The 23,604-nt window shown below is 40.9% G+C and overlaps 1 long non-coding RNA gene across 1 annotated transcript; it reads left to right on the plus strand.

Moving 5' to 3' along the window:
- The first annotated feature begins 9,503 nt into the window (after window positions 1–9,503).
- Window positions 9,504–23,240, plus strand: LOC148183829 (uncharacterized). Its single transcript, XR_015773143.1, has 2 exons — window positions 9,504–9,891; window positions 22,972–23,240. It is a non-coding gene; the product is annotated as an uncharacterized LOC148183829 (long non-coding RNA).
- The last annotated feature ends 364 nt before the right edge of the window (window positions 23,241–23,604 follow it).

Raw genomic sequence — 23,604 nt, forward strand, 5'->3', positions numbered from 1 at the left:
CAATAAATTATTTTCTCTTGTATGGAGATCAAGTAATTCAGTGCTTACTTCAGAAAAGACAATACAACATATATTGTGAGTCCATTAGCAGCAACAACAAATGTTTTCTGGCTCTAGAGGAAGAATTAATTACTTAGATGTTTCTCATTAACTTTTTACCTACTGTTAACAGTAGGTTTTAAAAAAAGTCCCTTTCTCTCTGTGATCAAAGTTTTCAACAAGCCCATCTACAAGCAGCATATTTAGCCATTTTAAATTATTTGCAGTCTGTCACAAAATGACACTAGCAATTTGTAGGCACTGCTGAAATGCTGCAGGTATTCCAGAAATTCCTCACAAACCCTTTTTGAGACACCAAAGCTTTCATCCACTGCCCATGACGTGCTGTTGGACGTTGTGCAAATGTTAAAATACCACTCATATCTTGTCTTCACCTTATAAAATAATAACTAGCCTCATGAGAGGCTGGAAGCTGCCTGTAGACTCATCTATGGATCTGGTGGGCATGTATTTCTCCAGAGTTTAATCTCTGTTTAGCACCTCCTGGTAGAACAGGTAGTGCAATCTTGGCCAACAGAAAATGGGTTCATACTGCTGTTCTAGGGGGAAAAATTGCAAGTTTTTTCCAGCTAAACCTGGAGTTGGTTTTGGTAGGACAGTCTCAGAGAAATTTGTGATAAAATGGTCTTCATAATTCATCTGAAAATCTTACAGAATCATCAAAATTCTCAGTAATTTCAGCCAAAAAAAATGGACCAAATTGTGTTGTGTTTTGTTACCATTTTGACTCAGATCCTAAAACACAGAGAAATCCAGAACTTATCAAAAATATTTCCATTTATTCTTTGATTTCATGAACCACTTAGACCCACATGTCTCTGTGAGCTTGTGCAACTGAATCTTTTACTACCTGATTTGCCTTCCAAACTATTTAAATAACTTAAAACCAAAACCACAACAGCAGAGGAGGTCAATATAGTGGGAATTAGATTTACAGATTCACACCAGAAAAGGAAGCATGCCTTTCCAAACTGGCTGTTGAGATTTGGCATGGCTGAAGTGCCTCTTTCCCCACTCACTCACCTCCAGGGCTGGGCTCTGCAGGGCCAGGAGAATCCTCACTCAGGGGCACTGGGGTGGGGTTTGTCCAAAGGCTGAGAGTGTGGCTGAAACCCCAGTCCCTGCTCCATGAAACTGCCAATTTCTGCTCTGTGACCCTCTGCAAACACCAGGAAGCATTTGTGATGTGACAAGCCAGACTGTTCATTTTATCAGGCCTTGCCCAGCACCAGCTGCTCCTGAGGAAAGTTCAGCAAACTTGATAATGAGCACTGGGGGAATAGCAGAAGTTTCCTCTTCAGCTGAACGATAGCTGGCTCATATCTTAAATATTTTATGTCCATTATACGCTCAAAAATGCTGTGAAAGGTCTGTGTAAGCTCTTGGTTTTCATATTGGTGTTTGGCCTACATTAAACACACAGAGAAAATTCAGTGTTGTGTAATGCTATTGAATATCACAGATTTAAGATTTATTACTGAAGGAAATTGCACTGAAAGAGCTTACTGGAAACAAAACAAAACCTCTGACTCGGTGATGGATGACTTGGTTCTCTAGTCTTACACCAATTATTTAACAAAGCATTTGTTACATTTGACTTTAGGCCAAGCAACGATGTGAGCTGACATTTTCTAGAATATTTTAAAGAATTGACAATTTGCAATACATTAGCAAGGCCAAGAAAGAGCAAAGCACGTTTAGATGGAGTTATAAAATCAGATACCTTGATAACTTTGCCAATGGTATTTAGTCACAATTTAGCCATTGATATTGAGTCAGTTCTACTAAGTGTGTGACAAAATGCTGTAACAAAATGAATCATAAGCTCCATGTCCCTTAATGCAAATTATTGAGTTAACTCTTCAGCAAGATGCCATTACCTGCAGTGATTACACGTTCACAGCATGCAAGTCAGAAGCAAATCTGGCAGGTGCAAACATCTGCTTCTTTTCTTTTTTACAGCTGCAGAGAAGTGTCCTGTGTGCTTCTACTTGGACCAGAATTTTACAAAGCTCTGGGTGTGCTGGGAAATAATATTAAAAAAAAGCTTTCCTTCCTCCTGTGCAATTTTCTGAGGACTTATTTAGCTTCATCCAGGTTTTCTAAAAGGGTTCAACTGAATTTTTGAAAGTTCTGCAGACCACTGTTTTAGGCTAATAAGTAAAACTAATATGTGCTCACAGGAAACACTGTTCTGGGTGTTTTCTTGTGGAAAACACACACAGAGCAGGTCTGTCTTATTTGCATTGTGAGATAATTCAGAAAATGAGCTTTGAGCTGCTCTGGCACCAAGTTTGAGCCCAGGGGTCTGGTCAGCCCCTTCCGACCACTCAGCCAAAGGTGAGGGGGAGAGTTGGTTGGGATGAAGCCACAAAAATCACCTTTCCTGCACAGCTGTTAGAGAAATAGCTGCTTTAATGGCCTTTCAACAATTAAAAGGCAGAATTAGAGGCTGAATTAGAGCATTCAATTAACAAGCAGTCAGCTGTGTAAAACCCATCATGTGACACTGAGGCTGTAAAATCCAAACAGGTAAATGTTATTAAAGTCCCTAATAAAGTAAAAATGCTTTTTCTTGGGTTTACATAAATAAATACCAGAATGTTTTTGTAAGAATTGCTGTGATACACCACTAATTTCATGCACTTGCACTGCACTTTGTCTTGTGCCACAATAAAAAATAAAGCTGAAATCTCTGCTGCACTTGTATTGTTTTTGTGAACCTTCAGAAACAGCAGCTTTTAGAATTTTTGGGTGGTTCATAGCAAAAATCATGTTACCAGTCCAGCTGAAAGGACAGAAAAGCAACTGGAGAAGGGAACAACAGGAATAACTGGCTGAAGGCAAGATTTGAATTTTACGGATATTAGAAGCCAAGGGCCATTGCACTGAGGGTGAAATGTCCCTTTAAAAGGCGGCTAAAACAGCAGCTAATCCAAAATGAGGTCATAAAAATGTCAAAATGGACAAGAAGGAAAAAAGTTGTGCAGAAGGAATCATTCAAAAGCTAGCCTGAGGGAGGTCTGTGTGCAGGAAGAGACAGCAAGGCAATTATTTAAGAGCAGCCCATTATCTACTGCCCAAAGAGCCACACAGGTTTGTAACACAGAGTTATGATTCCAATTTATGTGATATTTGAAATGAATACTTACCTTGGTGAAAAAACCCCACATGAAATAAAACCTACTCTAGACCCTTCTAAAATGCTACTGGTCTATAACAATAAATATTATTCCATTAGTTTTATATTACTGGGTTTTCAAAGGCAGGTGAATTAGATGAGATCTCTTTACACGAGATGAATTTAAGAGACAACTGTTATTTATAAGAGCTGAAATAATGTATTTGGAGTGCCTCAGTTTTTATTTAACACCTGCTTTTTCCCTGCACACAATTTTCTTCAGAAAAATTCAGTAATGAATTGATTTTTACCTGTCTCCAAAGATGAAAATCTGGATTTTGCAAAATGTGTGGTGGAGAATACTGAATGGAGGAAGCCTTGTGGAAAATAAATTATTGGGCTGGCTAGAAATTGACCCTTAGCTCCCATGAGGTCTTTCTGAGCTCTGTTGGAAACTTGCTTTTCCTGTGGGGTGATGTGTATAAATCAGATTAACTTTACTGAGAGCAAGGAAGTAAATATATCTGAGAGAATACAGCACTGTATTTCCAACATTTCTATGGTTTCTGGTGTTGTCAAGGTGGCCACTTGGAGGTTTATGACAGTATTAGCAGTAAAAGAGAGGAGACTTTGCAAACAGTGTCTGTGAGAGGTGGAGGAGAGTCTCCCACCCATGGCTGGATTAGCTGTTTATTTCAGCAGCTCCTGTTCCACCTTCCAGGGCAGCACTAATCACAAAATCATGCATTCCCTAATAATTATAATGATTTATAATTTAATAATTTTGGTTTCATACATTATACAGAGGCTTATGAGGTTTTCTTTTTAAAATCTATGTACTCTGTAAAATCCCTAAAGAAGCTTTAGAAAAAAAGCAAAAGAAAAGCAGGGAGCAGCAGGTCCCTGTGGATGAGAGTTGAGGTGCCATGGCTGATTTATAGGCCTGGAAAATATTTGCAATGCCCATATTATACTTGTTCTGGGGATAAAGAGAGGATTTAATTCACTAGTGCTATCAATCTGTTACCTTTCAAGGCAGTAAATTCACTAAATTCAGTAAAAAAAGCAATTCAGCTTCATGGAGTTGTTGTTATAGTATATCATTTGTCATTTACTGTATGTAAGTACCAATAGCACAAACATTTAAAATCATCAAAAGAACTATAAAGAGATGAAAGAAAAATGTTTCGGAATAAATCTCTGTCTTTTCCAAAGCAATCTACTCTGTGATAAGGTTATAGAGTGAAACATATGTCACTAGGAGCTTGACATAAAATTCTTATTTGTAATTGCAAATGTTTTAACAAAATTGTTAAACCTCATTTCATATTTGTGTATGACACAGACTGGAAGAAGAGGAGGAGTTTTAAGAGCACACATTGATGCCTTTACAGTGATGCAGTGAGGATTCTCCAGGGCATTTCTCAGGGGTCCTGAAACAATATATTATTTGTTCCTATGGGGGAACCTAACTCTCCTCCTAAATCTGCTGGGTTGCCTGTCTCTTAGGGCTTTAATCTCATAGTGATGAATACTCCCATTAATACTTATATTAACCCATCATCTCTGAAAATAAATTATATTTGCAGCATTTTTCTGTCTTGAATGAATGTGTAAAGACAATTGAATCAAATTAGGGGAGTGATCTACACTGCAATACTCACATTGCTCTGCCACTTGTTTTCATTCACCCAATAGCTTTGCCATATTTTACATCTCATACCATTTATATAATATTTTCAGTACAGCTCTGATGTTTTTTTATTTACTCCTAGCATCCCTGGCCTGTTTGACATTCTGAACGCCAGGAAGAGGCAGCATCTGTGTGGAAGAAGTGTCAGCAACCCCCAGGGCTGCCCCAGAGGAGCCCTGCCAAGGCCACGAGCAGGAATGGAGCTCTCTTTGAACACAACATCTGCTTGCACAGCCTCTCCTGCAAGATCAAATTGTAGCAGCCAGGATGGGAAAGGAGGATGAAAGAAGAGATGACAGATATATGGACAGTCAGTTCCAGTGCTGGTTCTGGACTGTTTTCAATCCAAGCTGGTGGTGCTGCTCTGACTCTCATTATTACCCCTGGCTGGAATTGGCACTGTGCTGGCCGCCCTTTAGAGTTTTGATTTCTTCAAAAAGGAAAGGTTCCAGGAGAAGGCTGGATGAAATGGTTCAAGGGTTGGGAAACACCTTTCCACTTCATGCCTTTCCACTGCTAATACTGATGAAAACCTCCTGTGGAATGTCTTTCTGCTGCCTTTTCAAAGGAAATTCTTTCCAAAATGGAAAGTTCACTCCATGGGAAAATTCAGTCAGAAACTTTCCTGAGCAACAGAGACTGCATGAAGGAGCAGCCATTTCTCTTTCTTTTACTATCCAGACAAAACAAGTCAAGACTTAGGGAGGAGAGGCAAAGTGTTTCAATTACACTTCCATAGTCAATGTTAATTTTGAAGAAGAAAGATCAAAATGCAGTTTGTTTGGTTTTTTAATCGTTTATCCAGCTCACTTAAGTTGCACAATAAATGGTGTTTGCAGAGGCTGAAGCAACTCCTTGTAGAAGGAATTCAGACTGCCAGAGCAGTTTGTAAAAGTGAAATAAATACTGAGCTGATCTAGGAAGAAGGAAAAAAATAAGAAAAATATTTCTAAAAAATGTTTCTCTTTCATACAAATTTTGTGGAAATCTTATGCTTTTCTGAAAATGGATTCTGATGGGAAATCACCAGCCATTTCCAATATACATAGTTAATACGTGAGTGTCTTCTTTATGAATATTTGGTAATTGCCAATCTCTTCACACAGAATAATCATTTTTGGGTTTGAGCTGCTGAGCAGCAGCAACCATTCTCAGACATGTCTTGGGGCACTCTGGAGCAGAGGTGAATTGCAATGTGATTTATTTTGACATCTCTGCAATGATTTGGGGTTCTCCATTAAACAAGGAGCTCGTATGAATAATTCACACATCAGACCTGACTGTGCCCTGGCACCTGGCAGTGGTGCCATCCAGGAAGGACACTGAGGGGGCACTCTGCAAATTTAATCAGGGCACACTGTGCCCAGCTAAAGTTCAGGTGCTCAGAGCAGCACATGTGGCAAAAGAGAGAAGAAACAGAGGCTGCTGCCCCTGCCCTGCCAGAGCTGAGGGTGCTGCAGGCAGGTCAGGGATCACACCCTGCCTTGGTCCATGCCAAGGGGCACTGCAGTTACAAGGAGCTGATTTATTGCCTCTAACAGGTGTGTTTATGCTGTGTCAGAGCCCATGCACTCGTGGTCCTGCTGCCCTGAAGAAACCTGGAGATGATCATTAGGTTCCTGCGTTTTGTCTGTGCCTTAGAGTTTGGAGTCTCATATTTTTGTTCACTGGCTAATGAGGAGTGATTCTCTAAAAGAGTTTTCCCTCTCACAAGGGAATTAGGAGCTGAAAGATAAACACACCAAACTATCTAACATAGAAATCATTCTCTGTAATCCCAGAGCTCTGAAAAGGGCTCTGGGATTATATATACATATGGTTATGTATAATGAATTATTACCCTAAAAATCACAACTAGTTCTCACCTAAATTAAGAGCTTGGTCCTCTAAATTACATTCAGTACTTCTTGCATTATTTTCTGAAGAACCAGCAGTGCTCTGTTCTGTACACAAGAACACAAAACAGAGGAAAACACAAGCTCTATTTCCCCAAAGTGGGCATGAGATGTTCTTCCCATCCCATGTCGTCTGTGCAGTCCTAAGGTAAGAGATAAGGAGAAGGTTTTTTGGCTTACAAGGGGTTTGAATACTGCACTTTGGTGATCCTAAGATTTTTGGCATTTCTCTAAAATATATTGACAAAGATGACTAAAAGAAATAAAGAGATGATCCCAGAACCGATCCTCTTCTCATCCCTGTCAGGAAAATCCTTTGGTGGGAGGAGTCCTGACTGGAGGCTGCTGGGACTCAGTCAAAATCCATTATGCCAAACTTTCCTCCTGCTCAGAAGCTGCAGAAAGGACTGGAAGAAGCAGAGGACACATCCAGCCCACACCAACAGAGAGGGCCCTGCCCTGGGGACACAGGGAGTTTATTTCTTGTCACTGGGCTTGGCAGGTATTTTCAGTCAGATTAAAAAAAAAAAAGAAAAGCAAACAAAAATGGACAGGGTTTTATCACATGAAATGTGCAAATTCAGACTTGCAAAAAAAAAAAAAAATCTGTATAGTGAAGACATCTTTTCCCTCTGAAGGACACTGTCCTGCTAGGAAAGTGTGTGTGCAGGCAGGGCCATGCTCTCTATGTCACCTGTGAATAACAAATCTCTTCTCTGCCTAGAAAGCCACCCCAGGGACAGCCTCATGCTGAGGGTATTCCTCACAGGAAGCAGAAGGAAATAAAGGATTGTACAGCTCCCTGCTGGTTCGAGTGCAAAAGGAAACTGCTTGCCACACTCACTTTTTGAGAAGCAGAGCATGAAACACCCTTCTTCTTTCCTTCCTGGGGTACCCAAGCAGGATACCTCTACCTGACCTTCAGAAAACATGTGAGGGATGGGATTCATCACTTACAATTCCATTTTAGCCCAGGCCTTCTGCAGCAACTCTCAAACCTCCTTAGTGGCTCTGGAGCCTGTTTCATTCTTGGAGCAAAGTGTCAAATAACCACATCTTTGGAGGCCTTTATGAATTTGCATTTTTATCATTGCGTTATCATTCAGCTCCATCGTGACACTTAGTTCTGCACCTGAAGAAAAAGGGAAAGATTGTTGCTGTTAATACTCTTCCTCCAGCCTTCCTCCTCCCTGTGCTGATCCCCCAGGCTGCTCCATCGTCCCTGCAGAGCCAGCCCCTCCCAGCACCCCACTCTTGCAGCTCTGACATGCCAGCAGGGATGTTCAGGCAGACACTGTCTCTTTCTTATAAAGCAAAGATATCTGAACACCCCATGTGTGTATACATCAGGCAACTTTTGGCCATTTCTGAAATGTTCCAGCTGTGACTTTTGGCTTGATTATCTCCCTGTATCCATCCCTACCATTGAAAATCCATTTAATACTAGGATTGGTGTCAGGGATTCACTGTTGTGTTGTTGACAGTGAAGAGAATTGTTCCAAGCATCCACTACCCACACTTGACCACACCAACTTTCTGTGGAGTTCCAGGTTCTCCTCTTATTCAGGTTTATAACTGTGGAAACTCTGAGAATATATTCTGATATTTTTATGCAGGTCCTCCATGGTTTTAGTTTCACTTCTTTTTTTTAAAGAATGATGTTTGGGGTGGGGGGGCTGGGGAAAAGAGAAGCCAGTGTCATTCTTTTTATTCTTTTTTTCTGAATTCTGTAAGGTCTTGTCTTGGATTGGGAGAATGGGAAATATCTCATTGTCTGACCTGCCATTGTTTGCCTTCCTGAAATGAAGGAAGCCATATCCAGCCCAGGGAAAATTCTTACTTGAGACAATGGGATGCTTCAATTTCATCTTTACCACCCTCAAAGGCTCCTTTTGATTAAACCCTTTTTAGGAGAGCACAGATAAGGGGATAAGTAAGTCCAGGGCACCTTGAGAGACCAAACTTCAGAGAAATGTGATAGTGCTGATGCCTTTTTGGGGCTACCTAAAACAGAGGCCAGACAAAATTAATAGACTAAAAAGTGTTGAATATATTTGTTGAAGGGCCTACAGGTGCATTTAGTGCAGATGAAGCCTCCCCAGGGGCTACACCCAAAATGGACACTGGGCCATGGGTTTTCACACTTTTATAAGTTTGGTCCATTTGCACATTGGGGGTTCATCTTCCAATTACAGCTTCAGGTAATGAAGTCATTTACCCCAAGTTTGTTCCTCCCAGCTCGCTTTTGTTTACATTTCTCAGGGCCTGAGGCAGTGAGGTGTCCTTGATTCCCAGGCCCAGAGAGGAATTGTTCTGTCTGACCAAAATGTGAAGACAGCAGCTGACACTCCATATGGATTTGAGAGTTATACACTAAAGAACTGCAGGATTACAAATATATGAAAAATATGAAAGCTAAAATCCGAAGGCATCACTGCAGCCTGAGTGATGGAATCCTTTGCTGCTGTTCTGTTGCTCTGGCTGGTGCACTGACACGCTGAAAAGCCTCTCACTGTTCAGGCCCCTCACACGTACGCACACCACCAGACATGACCGCGGCGATCATCACTCGGTGCTGCCCGCCTCAAAACCCTGAGGATATAAAAAAAAAAAAAAAAATAGCCACAAAAACCTGAGGCTGGTTTATACCCCCAATTCCTGCGGGGTCAGCTCCCAGCAGCGAGGCACAGGCTGTCCTGGTGCTCCGGGTGACACCGGGCATGCAAATCCCAGCAGCTGTGGGCGCAGCAGCTGCAGGCACACGTGTGCTCTGGCTGGGTGTGGGAGGGGGACAGGGGTTTGTCTGTGGCTGCACGGCTTCCCTCCTGGAAATTCTGGGATTGATGACACATCGAGCCCTCTCCAGGAGAGTGGATTGAAAAGAACGAAAGAAAGGCGGAGGGGGGAAAAAAAAAAAAAATTGAAGCAGGTGGGCGGGCTGATGGCTTTTCCTGCAAAGTTTAGGACTTCAAAAGTTAACTTGTAAGCAACTACAGATGCATGGATAAAAGCTGTCTTGGACACTATGCAGCAGCCCTCTCCTTTCCATCAGCATCTCCAACTTGTTGCCTACCTCTGTTGGATTCCCTTGCTGGCCATTAGCTCCGAGTCAGCAGCAGTAGGTAAGGATTTTGTGCTTTTTAATTACTTGATGGTTGTTTGGGGAATAGAGTTCATGTGTATTTGAAACTGAGATGATCTTGTTTACATTTACTTTTGAATGTGGGTTGGAGTGACAGAGGGCTATTATTAGAAAATCTCCAAAATAGGATGGAAGTAAGGTTAAAATAAACAACTACAGTAATGAAGAAGGTCACAGTGAAAGCCAAGCACACTTTCAGCACATGATGTATATTGATCATTACAGGAGGACATTCTCTTCCCTTTGGCACATACTTTTTAACAAAAAAAAAAAAAAAAAAATAAAACCTGTGAAAATTCTTACTTCCTACTAGAAAAAAAAATAAAAGTCAAGTGATTTAGGGAATATACATAACATTTTCCCATAAATGGAATAAATGAAATGAACCATAAAAGAAAAAAAAGGCTTTAAAATAACATTCTATTCCTCTAGGAAAGAATTATATACACCATATATCAGAGGAACATTATAGATTAGTTAATTACACATATAATAATCATACACAGCCCTAAAGCCTCTGGCAATAAAAAGTTCTGGAGTAATTTCTCTACTACTGTACACATTAAATGTGAGTCTTGTTTCACTCTAGCAGAGAGTTCGAAGGGGACATAGATTTTACATATGTGGCTTGTTTACACAGCTTTATTAATTGTACACAGAAATACATTGAGAGTCATGTTAGACATTATTCAGCTAGTGAAAACTGGGTTAATAAAAGAAACTGAGAAAAGCAAAGAGCGTAGTGCTGTGAGTGATTATGGATTCAGCTTTGGCAAATTCTGCAGAGGCAGCCCCCCCTTAAAGGAAATGTGTTGTAATATTTTAGAAAATTTAATTCCAGTAGAGTCCCAACTGGTCTGAACAGTGACTGTCAGCCAGCACTCATTAGCTCTATGAAGATAAAACAATTTAGAGCCCTCCTCACTTGAATATCAAAGGGTCACACAGAAAGTTTTGCAGGACTGAACACAAAGCAAATGACCTTATCGCCTTTATCTTCAAACAATGCCTTTAATTTCTGAAACCTTTTGAAGGGTTGCCAGTTTTCTGGAGTGTAGCAGCTACTTATCTGATAGAACAAGCTTTTCATCAGGGGAAACGACCTTTTAACTCCTAGTAACTAAGTAACTGTATTTGCCACTGTATTTTTCCTACTGCAGGTAATATATATGGACATACTTATTAAACTGAGAACACAAAGGAATTAAGTATTGTGCTGTTTCTTAGGTGATGCAGAAGGATACCTTAGGCTTGTGGTTTTTTTGGTTTTTTTTTCATAGAGTGAACTTGAAGTAAATGAAACTGCCCAAAAAGTTTCCATTCTGACAGATCGTGTTGTGACATTACAAGGATATTAACAGAGCTGTTTACTTTTGTACTCTAACAAACCTACCAATCCCATAAGAATTTCATGGTGAATAAGAAAGATCTGACCAAAAAGGTCTTCACAGATGCTTCATTGAAAGAGAGAAGATGAAAAAGTAATTTAAAGACCAAGGAAGAACATCATCTTCTGCTCTTACTTTATGTAATGAAGCTCCCTGTGACTGAGTGAATTCTCAATATTTGGGGTTTTTACATTATTTCCCATGACTGAGAAGCACAAAAAGGTTACCAACAACACCCGTAGCTGCTGTCTATTACAGGACTAAGTAAAGCATCAGGGACAAAAGCAACACAGTGAATCATAGATGTGGGAGGGCTGACACAACACAGAGCTTGTCTGTTCTGGGATGAAATTCTGTAAATAAGTCAATCAAGAGAAGAAGACAATAGATCTTTTTACAGTGGTATCTTACAGAAAAAACATTTATCTTAAAATAGTTGATTGTAACACCACCAGCAGAAAGGAATTTCTCCCCATCCCCTCTGGAGCCTTTTCATAATGTACAGCTGAGAAAGTTTTTAATTTGGATATGAGTTTCCTGCAGAGGTACCCTTGAAGCTCCCGAAATCCACTGGGGCTTCACTGCAAGGTGTTACATATGTAATAAACTCAGAGTTAATTGTTTCCAAGCTTACTCCAGTGCATTTCCCTCAACTCTGAAACACCTGAGGAAAAATTTGAGCATATCCAGAGGTGAAGGAAGAGAGGAGAGGATGGTGTCAGAGGAAGGTAAAGTGCCTACAGCCAGCATGGAAAGATGATGTGTTTTCCGGTGACCCAAGTGGTCTATTGATTTAAGAAAGTAAATGGAAATAGTCTAGAATGGCAAAAACCACTCAGTATGTCTTGTAATTATATAAGCCCATGTCTTGCTTTGTACAGAAGAGTGAAATAAAAATCAGAGTATCTGATTTGCTCTGTGTTCTACCCACAAGCAACCCATGATTTCACTGTGAGCTTCTGCTGTAAAACCTGAGTGCCATGGACTGTCCATCCTGGAAACAAAAATCTGCTGGAGCTGAGAGAGCATTTCCCCATGAGTACCTTTAAAGGAACTAATCAAACTATTCAGGACTTCTCCCACCTGCTTCAAGTATCTGCCAGGGATGGCAAACTCTCCCCTCCCTTGGTCAGGCTCAAACATTCCAGGGCTTCTTCCACCCTCTGTGGAACAGGGGTGTGACCACCCCAGGGAATCCCCAGGATCTGAAATCCCAGGCCTGGAAACAGCTTACAGGGATCAAGCTCTCAGGCCATGAGTGGGTTTGGTCAGACCATTCCTGTGCTCTGGAAATAACACTGGGATTAATCTGGCTCCGTGGTTTAGCTCTGTGGGAAGCGCCGCGGGCGTTTACAAACAAACAATAACCCACGGAATGCTTTCCTATGGAAGCAGAGCCAAGACTCCTGGCCATGCCAAAGAAATAAAGGGAGAGGAACAACCTTTACAGTATGCTTCTCTCCCTACATTACTTTTAATGTTAATCATCAAAAGTCATTTGCAGGCTAATATTTTATTTCCCTCTTATTAAATCAATATCAAGTACCAATTAACAGTTTGGGTTGGAAGGGACCTTAAAGATCACCAAGTTCCAACACTCCTGCCATAGGCAGGGTTGCCACCCACCAGACCAGGCCCAAATTAAGCCAGTTTGTATCTTTTAAACTAAGATTGAAATCTGGATTTATCTGACTTTGTGCTGTCAAAGGGAAGCAGGGGCTGTACAATGATTTCTGCTTGCTGATAACTTTTTTGTTCCACTCCTTTTTACCTGAAGTACAAGGGCCGCACTACTTCTGGGAAATTTCATTCATAAGGAAGGAAAAATTGGGCACTGTTGCAGACCAGGGGTGAGGGAACCTCTGTCACCTTAGTTTTTGACTCTCCTGACCTGTACTGGTTTGTCATTATTGGATTTTAGGACTTTGGAATTTTTAGAGAAATAATTTTTTGCTCAAGCATTTGCCTTTTAATCCCCTGATGAAAATTAAATGATTGTTTTCAAAGTTACACAGGCTTAAAGATATGTTTGGTGTGAGAGGGCTGCCCTTCAGCTGCATCTCCCAAGCATTTGCCAATTTCCCATTGGCCTGCCAAACATGTTCAAACCCCTTAACAGCTATTTACTACTCTGCACTGTGCTAAAATCGAGAATCAATTTATTAGACACTGCTCATAACAGTATAGGACATTCATGGCCAAAATGTTTCCTTTAATGGTCCAGTTCCTCAAAGTTATTTTGTCTCTGAATGCCAAACCTGAAGAAGTATTGTGCACATCCAGCTTCCCTGGCAATCGATAGGAACCACGAGGAGTTGAGACAAATCAGTGTTTGCTCCTAACCCGACAAGACAGATCGCTGAGCACAGGGAGCCTCATCACTCTGCCTTACTGATGGCCTGGGGACCCAAAGTGGCTCAAGGTCGTCAGGAAAATCCTTTGGTGAGGCCTCAGCAGTCACAGCCCAACCCCATCAGCCCTGGCACGGCTCAGAACTGGCACAAAAGCCAATACAGTAAATTGGAGGGCAATAAAAACGCTCAGCCTCTGGCCAACTTCCCTGAAAAGTCTGAAGTCAAATGGCCACGCACAAACTCAAGGGGATACAAAGTATTTCTGGTAGGTTTTAGTCTGCTTAACATGTTTTAGGTGGCCAATACTTGAAATTCCCCCCAAATTCCCTTTGTTTTAATTTAAAATGATCCATTTACCTTCCAAAATGCTATAAATTCTTTATCATACAGATATAGTAGGTGAGCAGAAGGAAAAGTTGATTCTAAATTAACTTCATGAGAGACAGAATTTATTTTCCAATTGTTCCTAGACCAGTTCTGTAGCCTATTAAAATAATTCAGGCTTTGGAAATGGCTCTTTCCTCTGGATATATTTCCTCCCCTTTTTTTGTGCTGTAGGCTTGCTGCCTCAGAAGGCTGGGAACATTGTGGAAGTACCATTTTGTTGCTTTTTCATTGGGTTTCTACTGCACCTCTTTGAATTTTTTGCTGGGAAAAGTCCCCAAGGCAGCCAGATTGCTGATTTTGTCTAAAAATTTGCTCCCCTGGAAGATTCATACTGACTTTTTTGCTACTTACTACCTGGATGAAGTGTCTTGTCACCTAACAGATGGAAGTTTAGAGCTGGACATTGGCAGTCCACAGCAGAAATGGATATTGTCTTTAACGTGGTTGCCAGCACATTGCTTGTTTAAGGATTTTAAAGCTTTTTTCAAAGTAGTATATTTTACCTTCAGTTATGACCTTTGTTAATGTCACTGTGGCAGCTACATTATGTGTTTTGCCTCAGGTAGAGATTATTTATGGTGAAATATGAAAAAGACGTGGATTAGATTGAAGAATATTTTTATTTGCCTTTCAAACAGCAATAGAACCATGTGTTAGTGCATGCAATTGTTTGTACAGCTTTTCTGGGAAGAGCTTTGTACATTAAGCTCTTAGGAGATTTACTTAATGAGAGTATGTACTCATTTGCTTCTTTCTGACACATCTTATTTTGATTATTCTGACGTCTATTACTTTGATTGCTGTGTTCACACTGCATGGCATCCATGGGGAGCCACGAGGGAATATTCTACATATTGAAACAGAAAAAAAAAATTGATTGCCTAATATAGCTGAGGGATTGTAGTAGTCTGCTCCGCTCCTTTTGCTGGTTTTATATTAATTCATTGATTGAGAACAAGTTTGCGTATTTTGCTTATTCCCCTATTTTATTTTATTTTTTTTTCTATGAAGCAGCTTCCAAAAGCTGGATAGCAAATTATCTGCCTACCACAATAATGTAATGCATCTCCTGTGGTAGCTGAAGTGTTTTACAACTCAGCTGTCCCTTGGCAGCTTTGTGTGCTGACTGTTCCACTAAATGCCCCCTCCTGCAGTATTTGCTAATCATTTCAGTAGCCACTGCACTTCCCCAAACTGGTGCATGCCCCAACTTTTCCTCTTCCTCACGCTAATAAGAGGAATAACATCCCCCAGCAAAATAAATCTAGAGGATGATACAAAGACAAGAGGGTTCTCAGAAGTTCCTGAATGATTTAATGCTAATGATTTTAATGAAAATATGAAAAATAATTTGGGATCTGAACTAGACAATTCCTTTACAGGAAGGGACCTATCTTATGTCAACACTTTCTTCCTTCTCATCTCCATTTGAAATTGTATTTTGCTGATGTTTGACCATCATGCAAACTTTTAATGGAATTTTATCTCCCTGATTTACTGAAGGTCTATATGTAGAGCAAAGGAAGGTAAAATTCAATCAGTGGCTTATTTAACACCTAAGCTAATTTTTTTTAATTCATAACTTAAAAATTTTCTTAGAATTAGCTTTATTAGACTCCACTGCATCCATCAGATGTGTTATTTGTTGAACTGGTCTGGGTGCCAAAACAGACCAATTCACAAAAATGATTCAGACATGACTGTAATCTTCTGTGTCCCTTTCCTCCAATTATTTACTTTATAATCAACCATGGACCTGCTATAAAACTAGTTGTCTGTGACTGAGCCTCCCTCAACAGCACAGCACAGATACTTTGATTCACTCAGGCTGACTTTTCATCAGCTCTGTTCTTTTCTTAATGGACTAGAGGAAAAAAAAATATAAAAATTCACAGAGCCACTTGCTCTGTTTTTCTATTAGATGTTAAGATTAAAGCTAGCAACAAAGACATAAACAGGATGAAATCTAATTAATTCCTTGGTTTTCTTTTGCAAGAAATAGAAGGCAAATTAAGAGAAGGCTATTTCCTACCCCACTGTGCCTGCAACTCCCTCTTCAAATGCTAAAATACATGGACATTTGATTTTCTGAATGTGTATAAAGCAGAATAAAAGTCAAAGAAATCTATTCTTTTCCCTTAGCTAGCCCAGAACCATCCCTGAAGTTTTTTGCATCAACAGTCTTGTGGGTGCCAGACACCCCCATCCCACAACCTTCCTGAAGGATTTGGGCTTCTTTTCTCCCATATTATCCTTTCAAAGTCTCACTCACAGCTGCTAAATATACAAACCCTCCAGTTTCAGATAAATTTCAGTCTTTTGCCAGTTTTTTCAATTGATCATGCAAGAGAATTTCACTGGGAAAGCTGGAGTGAGTACCTGGCAGCATTCCCAGTCTGGAGCAGAGTTGCATTTGGCTCACCCTCCCCTCCCAGGGTGTGGGTGCCATCACCTGTGGGCTCAGCCTCTGCCCAGGCAGGACTCATTTGTGCCCCTCAGCACAACTCAGAGCAAGGAAGCTCTGGCATTCCCTTAAAGGATCACAGCCAAAGACCACGAGCATGTGGAAGTTCTCAGTGCTGGATGTGGAAGGATGAGGTTTGACTTAACCCCTGTCCCTGGTGTGTGCCCCAAGCACTGATGCGCTTCAGGACAGCTGGATTGGGGCTGCAGGTGATCCCAGCACAACCCATCATCTCCCAGAGGAATTTTACAACTCTTTTCTCCTCTTGACATGATTGCTGCCTTACAGTACAAACAGCTCTGACATAAATCATAAATCCACTACCCGCCCCAGTCCCTCGCTGCTGCTTCGCGTTTCCCCAATAACTGATGTCTTCATCATGAAAATCCCCCACAGTTATTCCTGCTGCTTCCCAACATCTCTATCCACAAAGATCTCTTCTTCTGTTTGCTATTACCTCTACTCTGCATGGGTGTGGTGACACTTTCTCTCATTAATACACCTCTGACAAGTTATCCATCAGCTGTTTCCAAACAACTTCATCCTCTGTCTTAGATCTGAGATTGCAGCTTTCCTCCTGAGGATACCAGCACCCCCATTAAGTGCTGGAATGATGTGAGGGGACCTGGAGAGCTGTCCTTGGTCAGCCCCACACAGCTCCCAAGGACCCTGGCACAGAAACACTCACAAGGGCAAAAAAAATGTGTTGGAAGAAGGCAGAAGCTTCTTCCCCCCTCAGAAAAGCTGGAGGCAGAGACTCTAAATATCTGTATATATGATGATTATTTGGAAAACAATCACCTCTGGAAATAAAAAATCAGGGGATTGTGGTAGCATCAGGCTTCATTTTTTTTAAGACCCTTAGCAGACAATTTAATGTTGTTCTCAATGGGGCTAAACTGAGTATGAAACTAAAACACTACAGTCCTGAAAAAGGCAGCACAGGTGGCTGTGTGGGGAGCTAAGCACTGGAAACATCCCTTTGGCTACCACAGTTATCCCTGCTTCATGCAATTGTCACAGCAATTAGTGCTGCAGAAATGCTGTGGGAAAATCTATGGTGACAAAAAATAAACCTCACAAATCTGCCCATTAGAGGGGGTTTTGCCTCTGAATTCCTTCACTGCTGATACAGCCCAGCCCCTCACTGTGCTTATCTGTAGAAAAGCTATATGTCTTCCCAAAGATATCCTATTTTAGCATGAGTAACCACTGCCGATCCACACAGAAAGGCTTTCTTCTGTCTGATTGCTTCCACAACTGCAAACATTTAAACATTTTAAAACTTTTCCACTGAGACATAAGTAGGAAAAGCCAAAGTGTTAACTGATAGTTTGATCTTGTGGTAATCACTGACAGGAAAGATGTTTTAGGGTACAGGAACTGGATCAATCTCTTCTGTCACAGACAGGTGCCCTCAGAACTGCTCCATCGATTATGCCAGAGAGAATCTCTTATCTGAACTGCTTCACTTTCTATTAGTAATTAAATGCATCTTGAAATGAGAGCTTTGCTGTCAGTCTCCCATGTGCTCAGTAAAGGTATAAATACCTGTGATGGACAGCAGCTTCAACCATTGTATGGCATAATGGATATATGCTATTTATATATAAAAAAATAATAATAAAGCAATTCCAGCACAGTTAAATGAGTAGACAGACTACTCATCAATTGATCAATACATGTTATTTTGGTCAAAACCTTATGCCCAAGTGCATGAGCCTTCAAATTCTTCCTAACATGAAATCTTCACCAACAACGAAATTTGCATTCAAATTTCTGTGAACAGTTTCATTAACAGCATGTAAAATAAACAACACTTAAAATTCCTGACCAGCTCTAACCAAAACATACTTCTTTTCTTTTTTAGAAGAATGAACAAGCTAAATAAAAGGGGCAATAAATTTCAATATTAGTAATGATACTTGTTTGTGAGTCCCCAACAGTCCAGAAAGAAGTGATTTATGTTCATTTGTGCTTGGGAAGCAATGTTTTAACACACCAAATTTCAACTTCTTTTTTTAATCAAAGGTGCTTTTCTGCCAAAAGAAAGCCATTGAGTAATCCTGTGTCCCCTATTGTTTTATGCTTAAGGGAAGGCATAAGGCAATTAGATATTTTGCATAAAGAAAAACAGATAAAGTGAAATTAATTTCTACTTTACAAAGAGCATCATTTTGATTAAGGCATGGGATTCCTTAATTTGGGAGGTTCTGGAAGGGTTCTGGGGTAGGGGCAGCAGGCACCCACTGATACACAGCAGACAGGGATATTTTGGAGCAAACTCTGTGTGAAGGGCTGGGGGATCTTGGGTTATTTGTGCCATGAGCTGAAATATGACATCCTAAGAACCCTCATAACTTAAATAATATTTCAGCCGGTAAGATAAGCTTGGGAACACCCGTTCTTTAATTTCTGAGGCTCTGAGCAAGGGACTGGCAATATATTCCCTGCATCCAGAGTGGGCAGCTGTGGATTACAGAGGCTGCTCTTGATCTTGCTCTTTATTCATATCCAATAACTTCTTCAAGGCCACGAGCTTATTCCTGCTCTTTAAAGCCACCTTCATTTCCTAAAGTGTTGCCTAGCACTAAAGTGCTCTGTTAAGCTGCTGCCATGTTTTTCCATTCTGTTAGAAATTATTGTCCTATATAGTTTGATTTTAAGAGTGCATTCTGGCATCCATTTGGGGAAAAGGCACTACGTAAAAGCAAAATCAATTTGAGGGACAGTTATATTTCCGGAGCTTTTTCATTAGCTGTAAAATAGATACATTCGAGGAGGGAGGAGGAAAGAATGTCATTTCTACCCAAACTGAAGGAGGACAAGACAAAGCGTGGGAGAACTTGCATAAATGTTCACTGAGGGGAGCACAGAGTGTGCAGCTTTCTCTGGGCAGATCTCTGTTCTCAGCACATCCCAACACCCCTAAGGACACTGGCCTCTCCTGTGACAGGCATCAACCAATTGGAAAAATGCAGAAATTGATGTATTTTAAAAAGAGATTGATCTCTTGACCTGTTCTTAATTTTTGTTCAAGCCAAATTACCACTGGCTGGATATTCAGTGCCTTTATTCAGCACTAAGAATTTGGCTTGGCCTCATTTTATTGTTCTTTCCTTCATTCTTTTGCAAAACCCCACTGAACTCCACCCATGTTACCTTTGCTCTTTTCTCCCAAAATATCCTGAAAGATCCATGTTTCTACCTGAGCAGACTGTCCTTGGAAAAAGTCCTCACCACCTCATGTGATATATTTTCTAAGATTTGCAAGCAAAGAGCTGGAACAAATTCTGAAAAGCTGTAATCTGTATTCCTACAATTTTGAATTTAAAGATATTGCAGTAAGTTTTTATCAGAGTCAAATCATTGAGGCTTTCTTAAAGCCCAGCTGAAAAATTAAAATTCAGACTGCTAAATTAGCCAGTACTCTGACACAGGTCACCAAACCAGAAAGGTTTATCTTATATATATCTTATAAATATCTTATAAAGGTTATCAAATACATCTTATTTTAGCTTGGAGTAAAATTTCAAATCATGGTGTGTGTACAGTATCAGCATGCAATTATGGGAGTGAGGAATTGCACACAAGCCTTTTGTTTTTTGTTTTTTTTCTCTTTTTTTTTTAATACAGGCATTCTATAATGGCATTTTCATTAGCAGGAAATACCTGTTGTCTGTAGAAAAATAATTTGCCTTGCTTTTTGAAAACCAAATTACCCTCTCTAAAAGATTAGCTGAAAAACACTGTATAAATTCATAAGCATTCCAGGTTAAAGAACAAAGTTTTGCTTCTTTCTGGTGACCCCTAGTGATGCATTCTGTGAGAGAGAGTTCAAGAGTAAACCCAACATGTTATTTATTCCTGAAATGCAGATAAGGCATCTGGAAGATTTTATCTGTGTGATTTTGCCACTAGTCCATAATTCAGGGAACTGGAAAATAAAGGCCCAGAAAACTTATCTGTGTGTGATTGTTGATTTGAAACCCAAGTGAAGATGTGCAGGAACATGAGCTGGCACCAAGCAGCAGAGCAGCATTTGTAGGACAGCCACTGCCTAAAATCCCTCTCTTGGGTTTCAGGTACCCCTTTCATGGTGTGTTTATCATCAAGAAGTTTTATATATGTCTCCCCATATTTGCCTCATGATCTCAGTGTTGTTTAAAGAAAATCCCATCCTGTTCTGGCTCCTCTCAGGGCTCTCAGCGAGGCAAGATAACAAAGCAAACAAGAATTGGGCAGCAAGATGGGAGGAAAAGCAGCTGTTGAGTAGGATTCCATTTTTATTTTCACAGATATCTGACACAGAGATCAAAACTTATTTCCAACATGTTTCATGAGGGTGCATCAGAAGGATGTCTCTGTCCCTGTTTGCCCAGCCATTGTGTTCCATAGCTGAGATGAGCACATGAACCCAGCAGGAGCAGGAGCTCTGTGCCGTGCTCCAGGGAAAGGCTGGATGGGAGAGCAGGAGCCCCCAGCCAGCCCTGCCCTGCTCCTGCAGCCTCACACCATGGCCCAGACCAGTAAGAGACATCCCCCAGTCATTCTGCCCGAGCCAAGGGCTGTGAGAGGAGCTTGAGCAGAAGGTTTTGGAGCTGTTGTGCCTCCTATCCCTGTCCAGGGACTCTGCTGCCTTCCTGCCCATCCCAGCTGCTGTCCTCCAGCTCCTGCTCGGTCTTTTCCTTGGACATTTTATCTCTCTCAGAACCCTTGTTCCAGGGGAAAAGGGTAGGAAAGCATTTCTTGCTTCATCTCTAAACATAGCAACAAGGCAGAACTTTACATTTTTAGTATTATTCTAATGCTAATTCATCATTTAGTTCTGTTGCATGTCTCTATGCCCTGGTCAAACAATGGAGTCTCAGTTTGATGTCAAATAAAAATAGAAGAGTGTGTGTCTAATTTTAAACTCCTGTTATTTAGCATGCAATACCGTGTTAATTTAAGGCTGTTGGTCCTGTCCAGCTCCACTGATTTTCACTGGGAACAGAACAGCTAACAGTGAACAGGGTTTGGCTCATTTTTTCGTTGTAACAGCTGTTCTCAAACTCATTTTCATTAAAAAATAATTGAGACCAGCCTTACATGTCACAGATTCCCCTTTGCATAGTTTTACATTTTTTTCTCCTAAATCAAACTATTGAAAAAATAACATTCATCATCTTAATATTTGTATTACTAATGCAAAGGAAGGCAAGAAAATTCCCCTTCTGTTTTTATAGCAGAAAATTTATTGCAGCTTGCCAGGATCTGGAGTGATTAAGTCATATTAAAGACATTTCTGTCTTCTGAAGTTTTATATTTGGTTAAAGAACACGTTTTGATTTTGTATGTGACAATATTTCTTCACTGTAATACAAATATTTCTGTCCTTCCCCAATGGGTCACAATGAAGTCAATAAAATATGCACAGAAGAAATGCAAGCAGCATTTGGCTCAATATAAAGATTGATAATGTAACCACCTAAAAAAAGTACTTTTTATCATCATAAGTCTCTCCTGGTTTTTTATAGTTTTCAGTGAGCAAAACAATCCATCATACTTGAACTTCATACACGTTCCTGGAGCCAACATTTAGTACAAGTCAATTTTTAATTATGATATTTTTATAAAACCTACCATTTATTTCCTGACTTTGTAAAACACTTTAAACAGCAAGTCATCGATATAAATTATGCAGATCTCGAGGGACCCCAAATTCATTAATCTGACTGGATTTCCCAGCAAAGCAGAATACAACACAAGTGCCTGGCTCTGCCTCTGACACCCCAGAGCAGCAAGGATGGGTACAGCAATGAGGCACAGTGGGAAATCACCACTTTGCTTTACAGCAGTGCCATTTTTAACCTTTTAAATAAAGTTCCCATTATGCTTAGAATACCTGTTGCACTCTCACTTTTAGGGCTAAAGGAAAATGACTCTTTTAACCATGGAAGGAGTACAAAGGTTCTCATCCACAGTACTGCACAAAGAGCGATGAGCCCCTACTCCGGAACGCTGAGCTTTACAGCCAGCCTGCCCATGAACTTGTGGCTGTCCCATTCCTGCAGAAAACCACAGCCAGCCCTGTTGGCAGCAGAAGGAGATCTGCCCAGGAGGGCTGGGAGCAGCAGCAGCCCTTTGGGAGCAGCAGCCTCGTGCTTCTTTCCCCCCTGATTTTCTGCTCTGAAGGGAAACCAAAAATGTCTCTCGTGCCAAACCCCTTCCCCATGGCCTTTTGCTGCTACAACCCAGAGGCTGCAGAGCTGCTAGGATGGTCTTTCCCCCAATCTGTGTGAAGCACAAACTCTCTTTTCTCCTTCCCATCTCCTGTTGCTGCTCCCTTCCCAGGGTCCCCCAGCCGGGGACTCGGGCAGCCTGCAAGGCGATCTCGCCTCTCTAACCCAGCACCTGCTCCTCTTGCTTAAACCTCCTCTCTGTGCCTCCTTTAAAATCTTTTTTTTTGTTTGTTTGTTTTCCAGCTGTTCCCTCTTTTGGTGGCCACCTCAGTCCTCTCCAGCCCTATCTCTTTAGGCACAGCTGTGCTGGCTCCATCCCTTCCTTTGTGTGCATGGACATGGCCTGCATTGAATCCTTCTGGAGCTGATGCTGCTAAAGCAGCACTGAACTGTGGAAAGGACAAGAACACAGCACAGGGATGAGTGAGGATAAGTTTTGCTCAAGCACAGGAGAGAGAATTGCAGGATTTAGCCTGTGTTCTTTAATAAAATGAGTAATTTGTGTGTCTCTATTTTTTTCTTTCCAAAGTAGGATGTGGTTATTGTCTGGGTCTCAGTCTGCATGAACTGACATCACCCAAGCTCCTGTAGACCAAAGAGAAGAGGAGCTGTTAGAAGGCAAAGCATCCTGGCTGTTAACCCTTTCCTGCTTCTCTTCTTTCAGTGCCTTTTCTTTCACTTTGTGAAAGTCTGTGCAGGAGACCAGCAGGTGAGAGGGAGCAACTGCAGCATCTGAGGATGTTTGCTAAAATGTAGTTGTAGGGTAGAGCACGATGGCTTAAAAGAAAAAAACTCCAGTGGCTTTTTAACCTTTCCTAGGGGACAATTCCCACACACTCCATTCTTTTTTCAGTGCTTGAAACACTTTCTCTCCCT

The sequence above is a fragment of the Pseudopodoces humilis genome, chromosome 8 (genome assembly GCF_049639895.1).
Source record: "Pseudopodoces humilis isolate 2021_Gansu_Grassland_sample_001 chromosome 8, ASM4963989v1, whole genome shotgun sequence".
Classification (NCBI taxonomy): Eukaryota; Metazoa; Chordata; class Aves; order Passeriformes; family Paridae; genus Pseudopodoces; species Pseudopodoces humilis.